This window comes from Dermacentor albipictus, chromosome 6 (assembly GCF_038994185.2).
Source record: "Dermacentor albipictus isolate Rhodes 1998 colony chromosome 6, USDA_Dalb.pri_finalv2, whole genome shotgun sequence".
Lineage (NCBI taxonomy): Eukaryota > Metazoa > Arthropoda > Arachnida > Ixodida > Ixodidae > Dermacentor > Dermacentor albipictus.
Genome location: NC_091826.1, coordinates 86,588,138 through 86,602,428, shown reverse-complemented (window position 1 = coordinate 86,602,428; position 14,291 = coordinate 86,588,138). Strand labels below are relative to the sequence as shown.

The 14,291-nt window shown below is 45.0% G+C and overlaps 1 long non-coding RNA gene across 2 annotated transcripts in view; it reads left to right on the top strand.

Moving 5' to 3' along the window:
• LOC139061268 (uncharacterized) overlaps positions 1-12,704 on the top strand; it is a 30,393-nt gene extending 17,689 nt beyond the window's left edge. For both annotated transcript variants that reach the window (XR_011515290.1, XR_011515289.1), the window contains exon 3: positions 11,484-12,704. This is a non-coding gene — a long non-coding RNA (uncharacterized lncRNA). The remainder of the gene's footprint in view (positions 1-11,483) is intronic.
• The last annotated feature ends 1,587 nt before the right edge of the window (positions 12,705-14,291 follow it).

Below are 14,291 nucleotides of genomic sequence, written 5' to 3'. Positions count from 1 at the left end.
ATTACGATCGCTATAATTTGTCATTCAGTATAATATAACTCGAGAACTGTAGCAGCTATACAAAAACTAATTGTGTATTTGAAATCTGCATAACAAACTAATTAGCTGAATTTCGAAGTCTCTGGTACAAATAATTAAAAAAGTTGTTTCGAGGAGCCTCTCATCTTAAAGAGACCCTGAAACGGTTTTGACGATTTTCTACAAACGTACTGAGTCGTTACAGTAGGTCCTTCTGATCATTAATTGACACATCTAAGTGCTCCGCGTAAAGCGTGTAATTTATTATAAGGTTTTAAAAATGCACATCGCTGCCGATCGCAGCGCACTGCTCGGCGGAATTTAAAGCCGCCCCTACCCATATGACCGAAATCACCCATATGACGTCAGTGGGGCGAGCTATCCGATTGGCTGACCAGGGCGCGTGATCGATAATTTTTCCAACTTTATGGTAAACAAATGATCTTCGTGTAATGAAGCAGACGCGCCCCTGTGTATGTGCCGTCTGAAGAAGAAGACGAAGGGCCGTGCCGTGATCTCGAGCGACCCCGTGCTTCGGACAGCCCTTGCAGTGCTTTGTTTTGCCTAGCGTTCCACAACGTCGTGAACGAGAATAAACCTCATCGCATTTGGTGGAGGTGCTGGGATCCTTCGCCTCGTCCTGGAGCTCTGCACTCGAACCCTGCCAACAAGATCGCCTTCCACTATGCCTGATCCCGCCACCTCGTTGCCCGCCCCACCGGCTGCCACTGTCATCTGCGCCGGCGTCCCTCGTCAGCGCGACCCACCCATTTTCAGTGGGACCGCCGAACACGACGTGGAAGACTGGCTCTCATCGTACGAATGTGTAAGTGCCCATAACCGATGGGATGACCAGTCCAAGCTGACCAACGTGCCGTTCTACCTCGCCGACGTAGCCAAACTTTGGTTCTTCAACCACGAATCAGACTTTACAAGCTGGTCAGCCTTTAAGACTCTGTTTGCCGAAGTGTTTGATCGCCCAGCTGTGCGTACGCTACGCGCTGAACAGCGTCTACGCCAGCGCGCACAGCAGCCTGGAGAAACATTCCCCAGCTACATCGAGGATGTTCTCGATTTGTGCAAGCGGGTCAATCCCAGCATGTCAGAGGATGACAAGATCAAACACATCCTCAAGGGCATCGAGGACAGCGCATTCCAGATCCGCGTCATGTACCGCTCTGGTCGCAAGCACTCCGACGCTGATGCGCTCTCTCGCTCCCCACTGACGCCTGATTTGGCGTCGTTGTCAGCTTCCTCGTCCACCCTGTCACCGTTCACCATCCCTGACATGCTCACAGAGCAGCGCAAGGACCCATCCCTTGCAATGTTACTCGACTACCTTGCTGCTCCGTCTGATGCCCCTTCGACACGAGCACTGCGTCGCCAAGCAACCCACTTCTCAGTGCGGGACAACATTCTATATCGCCGAAACTACATGCCCGACGGACGCAAATGGCTCCTCGCTATACCTCGTCATATGCGCTCTGACGTCTGCGCGTCTTTTCACGCTGACCCCCTAAGCGCTCATGCCGGCGTCCTCAAAACTTACACAAGGTTGCGTCAGCGCTATTATTGGAGAGGCATGTACAACTTTGTGCAAAAGTACATTCAGTCTTGCACTACATGCCAACAAAGCAAAACACCTACACAGTGTTTCACAGGACCGTTGCAGCCGCTGCCATGCCCGTCTCGTCCGTTCGACCGCGTCGGCATCGACCTCTACGGCCCGTTTCCATGCAGCGGGCGTGGAAATCGGTGGATTATTGTCGGCGTAGATCACCTTACTCGCTACGCTGAGACTGCAGCACTGCCAGCAGCGACCGCCCGTGACGTTGGTTTTTTCATCCTTCGCAATTTTGTCCTTCGCCACGGTGCTCCCCGAGAATTACTGAGTGATAGGGGCCGTGTCTTCCTGTCGGAGGGCATCCAAGCCCTCCTCGCTGAGTGCAGGATAATTCATCGCAAATCGACCGCGTACCATCCCCAAACCAACGGTCTTACCGAGCGCTTCAATCGCACACTTGGCGACATGTTGCGGATGTATATTTCATCCGACCACTCCAACTGGGACACCGTACTCCCCTTTGTTACGTTCGCGTACAACACCGCGACGCAAGCGACCACCGGCTTTTCCCCCTTTTTCCTTGTGTATGGCCGTGAGCCATCATGCCCTTTGGACACCATACTGCCGTACCAACCTGACGCTACAGAGTATACTCCGCTTTCCAAAGTCGCCAAATATGCTGAAGATTGCCGTCAGCTGGCACGTGCCCTGACTAGTGAGACTCAAGAACGTCAAAAGACAAGACATGACCGTGCTCATCAACCACCGCCCAACTTTGTTCCTGGTTCACTTGTGTGGCTTTGGATACCAGCCAACATTCCTGGCCTTTCTTCCAAACTCCTGGCGCGTTATCACGGTCCATACCGTATAATCGAGGCCACTTCACCGGTCAACTACATCGTCGAGCCGCTCACCGTGTCACCAGACCTGCGTCGTCGTGGGCGAGAGACAGTACATGTCAACCGCCTGAAACCGTACTACGACCCGCTCATCTTCTCCGCGCCCTGAGTCGCCAGGATGGCTACGCTTAGCTCCCGGGGCATTGTAATGAAGCAGACGCGCCCCTGTGTATGTGCCGTCTGAAGAGGAAGACGAAGGGCCGTGCCGTGATCTCGAGCGACCCCGTGCTTCGGACAGCCCTTGCAGTGCTTTGTTTTGCCTAGCGTTCCACAACGTCGTGAACGAGAATAAACCTCATCGCATTCGTAATAGTTGGAATGTTAGTTAATTTGTTTTTATAAAAAGAAAGTAACATAAAGAGAATGCACCAGAACAATTTTTCAGTACACTTAAGCACTTCCGGCAAACAGCAATGGTCGTGTGCTTGTGTACAACGTACTCCATTTTGACAAGAGCTCCGCGGTCAGAGTCAGTCTCAGTCTTTTCGCAAGCACTATGATTCGACTTTGTTGCCTTGTGGACTGCAAACGTAGCGACTGGCAATATGTCAAGCTGTGACATCGTGTCCCTCTGCAAGGCAGCATACGAGCGAACTGGCTGCTGCGCATTGGACTGCCGCTATCCGATCGGCGCCAGGATTTGCGCATTTGTGGCCGTCACTTTACACTGGAAGATTACCAACGCAATAATAATAATAATAATAATAATAATAATAATAATAATAATATTTTTTTATTCACTTCAATTCGTACGTGTTCCAGCCTGCATAAGCGTTGCCGCTTGTGTGCTGAGCTGGGCAGCCAGGTTAAGCACATGAAACAACAGCGAGTAAATCATGGTTGAAAAGAAGGAAAAATAAAATCAACCAAATACTCAGCAACTGCTTGTGCGACATAAGAACAAACAAGCAAACAAACAAGAACCAGCAGAACATATGATAGCAAGTCCACCGTGCACAGTTTCGTACACGAAGTGAAAACATTAAGAACATGACCAACAGCAAATGACCTTATTCTATATTATCGTTCAGCCAAGGTCGAAGAAAATTCTTAAGGTCTTTTAATCCGGTAATATTCGGGAGGGTTCGTATTTTATTGAAGTAGTAAGGAACATAGTAGGTGCGGGTTCTTTTGCCATAAGTGGTGAAGATGCGGGGTATGACATACTTTTCTGATTGACGGAGAGGCCATACTTTAATGTTGCAGGTTTTAAAGGAGCTGTGAAAGAAATGCTTGTATAATATGTCAAAGATAAATTGCTTGTATACAGGTAGCATGTCAAAATATTCCATACTGTCTCTGGCTGACTTATCATGATAGTTGGTTCCATAGGAGAGATTGGTTGCAATCCTGTGCACTATGCGGCTTAATGTGTTTAATTTATATAAAGAAGCGGTTCCGTAAATTGTTATCCCGTATCGTAATATTGACTCTCCCAATCCCTTATATACCATTTTTCTAACCGATACATCACGTATAGATCGTAGAGCATATATATAAACACACACTAGGCGTAGGCGTTTGGCTAACTCTGCAATATGAATATTCCACGACAGTGTTTCGTCAAATGTGATACCAAGGTATTTAAAATTGGATTTAAGTTCCAAAGGTGGGCATGAACAACACGTACAGTTTCTCTCATGAAGGTATATATTTGATAGTACTCTAACCACTTTATATGGGCTATGAAAACAAAGTAGGCAGGTTTTTGTATTATTAGTAAAAATCTGATTAGTGTTGAACCATTCTATCAAAAGATGCACATCCTGTTGCATCCTGTCGGAGGCCTCTTCATACGTTTCACTTGGTATCGCCAGGGCAGTATCATCCGCGTATAAAAAGAGTTGTGAGTTCAGTGGAAGACAGGTCATATCATTGACGTAGATATTAAATAACAAGGGTCCTAAAATTGATCCCCAAGGAACACCTGTCGAAACATTCAAAATTGGGCTGTGTAATCCGCCTAGTTGGACGCATTGGGCTCGATCAGCAAAATAGCTTTTAAAGAATGATTTGTATGGACCTCTAAAATCAATACTGTCAAGTTTATCTATTAATAAATTGTGATTGATAGTATCAAAGGCTTTTTGCAAATCAATAAAAAGTGTAAGGACAATGTTATTGTTATCTATTTCTTTGCAGACTAGGTCATGAAAATCCTCTAGTAGGTTTACCGTACTTTTGCCTTTGCGGAAACCATACTGGGCTGCATTTAGTAGATGGTACTTATCAAGAAATGATGTCATGCTAATATGTATAATTTTCTCTATGATACAAGCGACGGATGACAAAATTGCAGTTGGCCTATAATTATTATAATCCTTTTTGGAGCCTTTTTTATGCAATGGTCTTATTACGCTTACTTTCATGTACGTGTGAATTTGCCCAGTTATTAACGTTTCGTTGATAATGAAAAGTAAAACAGTTTTAAGTATGTCAAAATGCACTATGAGATCTCTTATCCTAACACTATCATAGCCTGGGGATTTCGTTATTGGCATTGTTTTCAACACATCCCATAATTCCGGCTCAGTGACAGTAGGCATGTAAGCTGAATGAATGCTCGAAGCAACTGCAGTAACGTTCGCCATTTTGCTTCCCTGTCTACACAAGAAAGTAACAGATTCTACAAAGTGTTTATTGAACTCAGTGGCCAATTCTACCTTGGTTTTATCTGGAAAGGCCTGTTCTAAAGTATCATCAATGCTTTTCTTGGATGGTTTTCCTATGGTGGTTTGAACTAATTGCCAAGTTTTTTTTACGTCACTACTGCATGCCGAGAATTGATTAAGCTGGTACTGTTTTTTTGCCAGTCGTATTTTTGCTGTAATCTTATTTCGCAGTTGCCTGAATTCTTCTCTTAGTGCAAAGTCATGAGGGTTCTCATTGCGCCTTCTTAAAAGTTTACTTTTGATGTAAGATAGCTCAATAATTTCCTTGTTTATCCAAGGAATTGCCTGATTTCGCCGTTTCATCCTCACCTTAGTTTTCGATTTATTGTAAATTGATTTTAGTTGCTCTACGAGCAGTTCGTAAGCATATAGGTGATTGTGCTGCAACAGGGAAGTCCAGTCATACAACGTAATTAGTTTATCTACTTTTTCATTGTTAATTACAAGCCTTTCTGTAGATCTCTCCTGTGCCACCATTATACTATTTTTTAACAACGTAAGCGCAACAAAATAATGATCAGCAACTTTTTCTTTGATAATACAGCCGAATGTTTCCTGTTGCGCTACGGTTGTACTGATATGGTCAATGCATGCCTGTGTGAATTTACTTCCTAGAAATTCTTCTCGCGTATAGCCCTGAATTTTATTCTCCGAGCCAAAACTGGCCAACAACGTTAAGTACTCACTTACACCTACCCTATTGGTCACCGAAATGTCAATGTTGAAGTCTCCTGCGAGAATCGCACGTTTATTTACTCCATATTTTTTCAGGAATCTAGCGAGCTCCTCTAAAAAAACTGCAATATTCTTGCTAGGAGGTCTGTAAACCGCACAAACTAAAAATTCATCTTCATTGTTAGAAAGATGAAGCGCTATAACTTCCGCTTCATCAAATTCAACTTTTAAGCATTCACAAAACCAGCAATTTTTCACAAATACTAACACTCTTCCACCGCGTTTGCTCTCTCTGCACAAGGCAAACGATTTATAGTTCTGTATGTTATAAAGAGAGCAATCAAACTCGCTTTCATTGATCTCAGTAAATGTTATGACCTCCAGAAAAGTTAAAACATTCTCCAAGTACATTTGTAACAAGTTCCAATTCTTGTGAAGACTTCTCACATTCACATGGATAAGATCAAAACTTGTACAAGATTCAACTGACATGAGTTCCCGGCGTATCTTCATCCACTCAGAAAATGAATGTACAATCTCAGTCATCACGTTATCTTGCGCAGATCCGCTTCGTTCTCAACAAGAATAACAGGGGCACCTTCAATTTTCTTAACAAATATACGACCGTTTCGCACCCAAACATATTTGTAGTGTTTCTCAGTTGCTTGGCGCTTTGCCATCCATCGAAGCTTCTTGGCTAGGTGTGTCAAATTTTCATTTATGTAAATGTTCTCATGTTTCAGCATGTTTCGCTTTGCAAGCCACTTTTCTCTTGTTTCTCTCTTGGTGAAACGGACTAGTATGGGAGCCTCAGCATCTGCTTTGCCTTTAATCCTGTGCACAACTTCGACTTCCTCATTCCTGAGAAGGGATAGTTCGAGTCTCCCTGCAAGGGAATTTATAACTGCTCTCAAGTCTTCCCTCTCATGGCACTTGATCCCATGAATTTCCAAATTATTACGTCTTGAATAGGATTCCATCCTATTCACCTCCATTTCCAGTTGAGAAAGTCTAGTGTCTTTTGCTATCAGCTGAGCTTCCATGTCCGTAGTTTTTTTCTTCAGCTCTTTTACTTCTCGATTCTGGGTTTCAAGAGTTTTAAGCACTTCATCATATTTGGAAGAGATCAAATCGAGTGATTCTTCTATGCTCTGTATTGTTAGTGCTTGGTCCTCAAGTTTTCCATTGGTGGTATCATGTTTAGCCAGCTGCTCCTCCTGCTTTCTTTCGAGCTCATCAAAACGGCGTAGCATAGTGTCAAGCTTCGACATGATGTCAACCAAAGAAGGTTGCTCACTGTCTGCCATTAACTTCTTACGCTGGGAGCCAGCCCCTTCTTCAGCGTTCGTCAGTCGTGTTTTGTGGTTTGCACACGTGGGACATAACCAAATACGGATCGTTTCTACTGACATGCTTTTTAGGTTAGTCTTTGTGACGCCAGAGCATTTGCCGGCATGATAACGGTTATCACAATCGCTGCAACGAAGGCACTGGCTATCAGGTGCAATAGCTTTCAGGCACGCGAGGCAATCATTGCTAGACATTGTGAACACAACTTTATGCAGTCCGGCAGAGCAGAATTTAAATTCACACACTGAAGTAGTTAAGAAACGCTGCTCTCACCTACGTAAGCGAAGAAAGAGCGTTATGCCGCGCTCATGCACTCCGCCGGACTGCGCTGGTTCACAATCGGCGTTGGCTTTTTAAGCGTTGTCGCCCGGTGTCGCCCTCCTGGATTGGCTGCCCCCACGATGACGCACTCGCGGTATGGACTGTGTAGCCATGGGCGCTTGCACAGAATCTTCTCCGGTATATCACGTCGATAACAGCGCCGAAGATGGAAGCATCCGAAGCCGGGGAAGCGACAGTCAGGTCCCTTGGGTCTGGCGGTTCCTACGTAAGCGAAGAAAGAGCGTTATGCCGCGCTCATGCACTCCGTTTCGCGAGTCCGGTATTAGGGCAAACGCAAGCGCAAGGGGATAGGGCCTGGCTGCTTGACTGCCGTAACGGGATGAGCCATGAGATGAGCAGAAGGGCAAATGTGAATGGTCTGCATGGTGCTGCCACCTGGTGGCACAGAGCTCAACCATACACAGTAGCAGCAACGAAGTGTATTCTTCTTTGCTGCTGGTGTGTATTTTTCACAGGAGTGTAATCATCAACACGTTGTTTTTATAAATGTTTAAAATGTTTTACACTTGGTTAGAGCAATATTAGCGCTTTGTTTGGCTGGTTAAGCGCTGCGCCAACAAGTGTATGGACCGTGCAGACCGATCAGGCTGCTCACGTACGTCTACGCTAAAGTTCCTTCATCAGCTTGAGTTTATGCCTCCACCGTTTCGTCGAAATGTTCAGCTAGTGTGTGATTACCGGAATACCAGACACGTTTGGCGCTACGACAGAATGCTCGCAACGCACGCTGCTTCGATAGCTCTGCTTGGGGTCGACGGCCAAGCTAGGGTAGCCAAGCGGCTAGCGGAGAGGTCTCGCGCGGGCGGGGGCGGGCTCCAAAACAACCGGAAGTGGACGATGTGACGTTGCATCGTGACGTCAAACCAGTGAAAGCGGAGCTTAGCCCCGCTCGCTCGGCGAACGAGTTGAGGAGGAAAAGCATGGCTAAGGAGGAGGGTAACTTCTGATCGTTTGTAGCTCCATTAATACGTAACGCTTCACTTAAATTGTGGTGTGAATGTCCTACTTAAGCTGTACCCTACGCGTCTACAAAATTTGTCCAAAGCGTTTCAGGGGCCCTTTAAGAGGAGCTGTCACTGCACGGTGTGACTGGCATCTGGTACCTCATAACCACAATTCATGGCTGTGCCAGCATGCAAAGTGGCCATTAGCCTGAAATCCTTTACTTCCATTCATTACATTTATCCTGGCCATTGTCAGGATTGGGGGCTCAATCCCATCGTCCGTGGTCCTTTGCCAAGATTGGAGTACGGCATGAATACGGAGGTAGCTGGCCCATGCCGTCGTCCAACTTATTTACGCTGAGATCGTTGATGAAGTGAAGAACTGCTTCTCAATGAGAACGAGGAAAAGAGGGTTTATTTACAGAAACTAAGTCAGTCTAACATGACTGCTTGAGAAAAAGAGTAACAGTCCAACATGACTGTATGAGAGAAGTGACTCAGTCTAACATGACTGCTCAAGAGAAGTGTGTCCTCAGCATTCGCACAACCACAGTTTTTATACACTCGATCCGCCGGTCCTACGACGCGGCGACTCTTCGTTTTCACATCACCAACTCGCAGCTGCTCTGAAGATCAGTTTACGTACACAAAGGCAACCACGCTCTGTACACAGAGGCAACCACGCTCTGTACACAGAGGCAACCGCACGGGGTGCCGTTCCGGGAAACTATCGTTGCCGATCGAGCGTCGCTCATTGTTCCGAGCCACTCCGAACCGTGAGAAGCACAAAAATACGGCGTCCCCACGGCAGCTTGACCAGGCGTGTCAAATCAGCTCCGCGTTGGGGAACTCTAGAATCATTGTCCACACACCGAACTCGTCCCGTCACAATGTCGATGGGGCTGGAGGAAGGAAGCGGGTTCCAGCGCAAAGGCCGCTTCTTTGAACGCCTCCCAGCTGCAGCGACGGAGAGTGAGAGGTGCGCGTCTTGCACCCCTTGTCGTAATCGGGTGGCAAGGTGGCAATCTTGTTGCGCAACTCGCCATTCTTGACACCATCTATTGCAACTATATCTTCATATTATGTGCGAAATAGTTCATGACAATTCCTGATCTGAAATGCAAAGAATAGGTAAACATTTGCGCAATAATACAAAGACAAGCAGTGTACAGGATGAATAATATACTTTCTTTTATTGAAAAAAGTGAAGTGCAACTATGCCACCAGCAGTTGAGTATGAAATGTTATAAATCACATTCAAAAGTAAAACGACCTTGAACGCAGAACATTGTCATTTTAAGTTTTGCAATGTGTAAAGTAACCCAAGGTACCGACGATTCCTTTTGGCCAATGATTATTTACTTCAAATAATATATGCGCAGAAATCAGAGGCAGGTGTGGTCTGTAGATCCAATGCACAATTGTAAAAATGTTTGAGGCCCAAGTGGCCGTTGTGTCACCACACAAACCGTCGCAGCGCAACCGCATGGCACTGCGGAGTGCAGAGCCGAGGTCAACTTCTGGCCGTCTTCTCGCACAAAAATCCACTCTTTGCTTCACCGCCAGCAAGTGATCCTGCCCAAATGATGTTGACATTGTGCAGATAAGAACTGTGACTTTTAGAACACACTGGAAATCTTTAAATTTGAATGTGGATGTGACGAAATGGTTTGGGGTAGAAAACAGAACTCACCGGTGGATACCTGTTGATTTTCCAGGGCTATTTGATGCAGTTTTGCTGTCCATGCTAAAGTGAGACAAATCAAAATCGTCTTCTGAGTAAATGCTGCTATAACCATCACAAAATTCTGACTCGGACTATCTGAATCCGTGGAAATTCGCCGTTTCTGAAGGGCAGCTGCATGTGATGTCGACACCATGTTGGGAGCAACGAGCGCTTGTCACGCATGGCTACAAGGCACTTTAAACATCCCCCTCCCCCCGTGGTGAAAAAAAGGCACACAAGCGAAACTAAACCATAGTTCCTCTTTTAGGCGCTAGATGGTGCTAGCTGTCCAGAAGCTCTTCTATCTAATATTCTACCTAGGTAGAATATTAGGCAGTATAGTAGCAAGAGCTTGGTGGCGCAACCCACCGCCCCGTTCCAAAGGGGACGCTCATAACATCCATCCATCCATCCTCTCCGAGCTTGGCAAAATGTTAAGTTGACACCTTCGACAATCTGTTATCGATGGGTATAGGCAAGGACAGGAAAGTGTTAAGTTCTTGACAACTTGGAAATATTGTTTAGCTCCAAAACAAGGCCCCCACATGCTGGTCATACCTCAACATATAGGTCTTTACAATACCTGGGAGCATTGAGACCTAATAAAAACGATGTGAAGTTAGCTTTCCTGGTGCACATTTGAGCATCTCTTGAAATGCCCCCAACAGGCCCCACTGGAAATTTTGGTGATACACTGGAGCTTTTAAAGTGCTGTCTGGAGAGCATTCACTGCATTAATTTTTCAAATTGCCACATTCTTAAATGAGATAGGAGGAATTAAAATGTTTAGTTACCATGTTGCCAGGAGGCGAGCTTGACTGCCTACATAGGCCCATTACCTGTACTAATGTCCACACGTGACATTCCTTCCTTGCCTTCTCCAGTACTGGGGACATTTAGAGGACACATGAGTCCAAATGATTGAGTTGAAACTCGGAATTCACCTCAGCTGTTTTTACTGCAAAGTGTTTTGACGGCGTAATTGATGGATATTTGGTTCTTTGTTATGCCTTCACATGAAGGCATACTGCATGAGTGTTGTAGTGTAATGCAAACAATGGTCACTACAACTTGCCAGAACATCCTGAAAAGTCGCCTGACAGTTTAATATTTAAGAACCTATAGTTACCCTTGCTTCATGATGCACCAGAATTCCATGCAGCATGCTGTGCATGGCATTCTGTTGATTCATGATGCACACTTGCACTGTACTGTAAATCCATAATGCACACTTGCATGGCTGATGACTTACTCAATGGCCTCATAGTGATGTGTCTTCATATGTTTCTTTAGGTGATGGGCCTGAACAAAGAACTTGGAGCATACTGGTCTTTGCAGAGAATCTGTGAGTGCATGAAGGGCACTGAAATGGACGCCTGTGTGAATAACCAGATGGCTCTTCAGATTACCCTTTTGTAAGAAGCTTAGGACATGAAGGGCACTGAAATGGACATTTGCCTGTGTGGACCACCAAATGTCTCTTCAAACTGCCCTTGTGTATGACACTTGGGGCATGAAGGGCACTGAAATGGATGCCTGTGTGTATGACCAGATGTCTCTTCAGACTGCCCTTTTGTGAGAAGCTTAGGGCATGAAGTGCACTGAAATGGACACTTGCCTGTGTGGACCACCAACTGTCTCTTCAGACTGCCCTTTTGTATGACACTCGGGGCATAAAGGGCACTGAAATGGACACTTGCCTGTGTGGACCACCAAATGCCTCTTCAGACTACCCTTTCCTACGACACGCAGGACATGAAGGGCACTGAAATGGACACTTGCCTGTGTGGATCACCAAATGTCTCTTCAGACTACCCTTTTGCATGACACTCGGCCATGAAGAGCACTGAAATGGCTTCTCAACTCTAGATGCGTAGGTGGCACTTGAGCTTGGACCTTTGTGAGCTCTGAGGGTACGAATGGCACTGAAATGGACGCTTGCCTGTGTCGACCGCGATGTCTCTTCAGACTGCCCTTTTGTACGACACTCGGGGCATGAAGAGCACTAAAATGGACGGTTGCCTGTGTGGATGACCATGTGTCTTCAGACTACCGTTTTGTGTGGCACTTGGTGCGTGAAGGCCACTGAAATGGACACTTGCCTGTGTGGACCACCAAATGCCACTTCAGACTACTCTTTCCTACAACACTCAGGGCACTGAAATGGACACTTACTTGTGTGGGTCACCAAATGTCACTAACCTTTTTTGCATGACACTCGGGGCATAAGGGCACTGAAATGGCTCCTCAACTCTGGATGCACAGGTGGCACATGAGCTTGGACCTTCGTGAGAAGCTCTGAGGGTACAAATGGCACTGAAATGGACACTCATCTGTGTGGACCCTGATGTGTTTTCAGGTATAACAGACTTTCAGTATTGTAGTCGCAAGTCACCGGTAGAGGCATTCCAGCAACAACTTTTCATCCTCAGTGGTTGTTGTAAGGGAGAATACCCTTATCCTGCACAGTGAAAACAAAACAGTGCTTATGAATTGCCAAAATAAAAACACAGATGCCATGGTAATGATGAGCCTTTCATTTGTTCAATAGTTTTCGAGGGTCACCTCAGAAAAGATCAAACAAAGCATGACTGGTAGACTTTTCTGATTTGCTAAATAATAATGTGTGAGATTACTTAATGACCAGGTGTGTCAAATACGAACAGATTTTTAAAAATTTTTGTATTAGAAAATTTATTAGAGAGGAGGTGTGCAGTGTTTGTAGAGGCTCCCTCGTGCTGTCTTCAGCCAAATGAAGCAGCAAAGTTTTTACGCTAAGTTGTCCTAGCGCAAAAAACAGTTTTCATTGTACAGTGAAACCCAGATATATCGAACCCACATATAATGAATTGTGTATAACGAAAGCAGCAAAATATTCTTGGAACATTTTTGTATAAAATTTTAATTTTATGCATCAAATTACCCATATATCAAACTTTTTTGCGATCCCCTTCAGATTTGGTATATCAGTTCAACTGTAGGCTTGGTAACAATCACACAAAACCAATATACGATGCAGTGCAGAAAAAAAGAAAAGTTGCCACTGTAAGTGATTTAGGATATTTTCTGTCTAAATATCAACCTTGGTGCACAGACATTTATACACCATATGTGTACACCCATAAGCAAAAGTACACAGACCACAGAGTCGCCGAAAAAACAATTCATTCGTAATTATCATGCATAAACGGGACCTGACGAGTGCGCTAGAAAATCCCCAGCACCAAGTTTAGACTGCAGTCTTTAATTTCAAATTACACTTACAGGCGAAGGAGAAAATCAGTTTTATCCAGCAATCCCTGGTCCGTATACTTTTGTTCACGGGTGTATGTGGTGCCCACTGTGAGCATGGCAACATTTCAATTTTGTGCCCTTTATCGCAGCCTATGCACCAGTAACAATGGCGGTATTAGTGAAAGTGACATTATGAAAACAGTAAAAGCACAGAATGTTTGACGTTTTTATTGTAACATTGAAACAACTGCTTTCCTGGACAAGCATAACCTACTATAGCGTATAAGTTCTTTGCAACATAAACTTATAAACAAAATCACATCTTTGCAGTGACCATACAAAAGCAACAACTTTTTTTTTTTTTGACGGAATGCACTGGCATACTGTTTCTCAGATGATAAGGCGGACCTCTTTGCAATGAAATCGAGTTAAGACCAGATGCTCGTGGTCGAGCATACACCATTATTACAGCTATTTCTGGTTTTATGGTGGTAATTTGAGATCTGAGGTATTTACTACATGCATAATGCTCAGAGCCTCCAACAATGATCAACATGTCCACATAATGTGGTCATATGCTGCTTCAGCATCCCCCCTTGTTTATTTTCATTGTCCGACTTGTTTTAACGTGCCTGTCTTTGTTTTTGTAAGCATGAAAGATATCAATAACCAATAAACAAAATACATGGGTCAGTAATCAGCACAGAGGAATAAGATAATGCGCACATGCTGCAGTAATAGTAAGCTAGGTATGTGTGGTCTAGCAAGCTATGAGCTAGCATAACTGAGAACAAGCAGCACACTCCATCGATATACTCAACGATCATGAACACCTTGGAGAATACAACTACGAAAATTCACCGACGA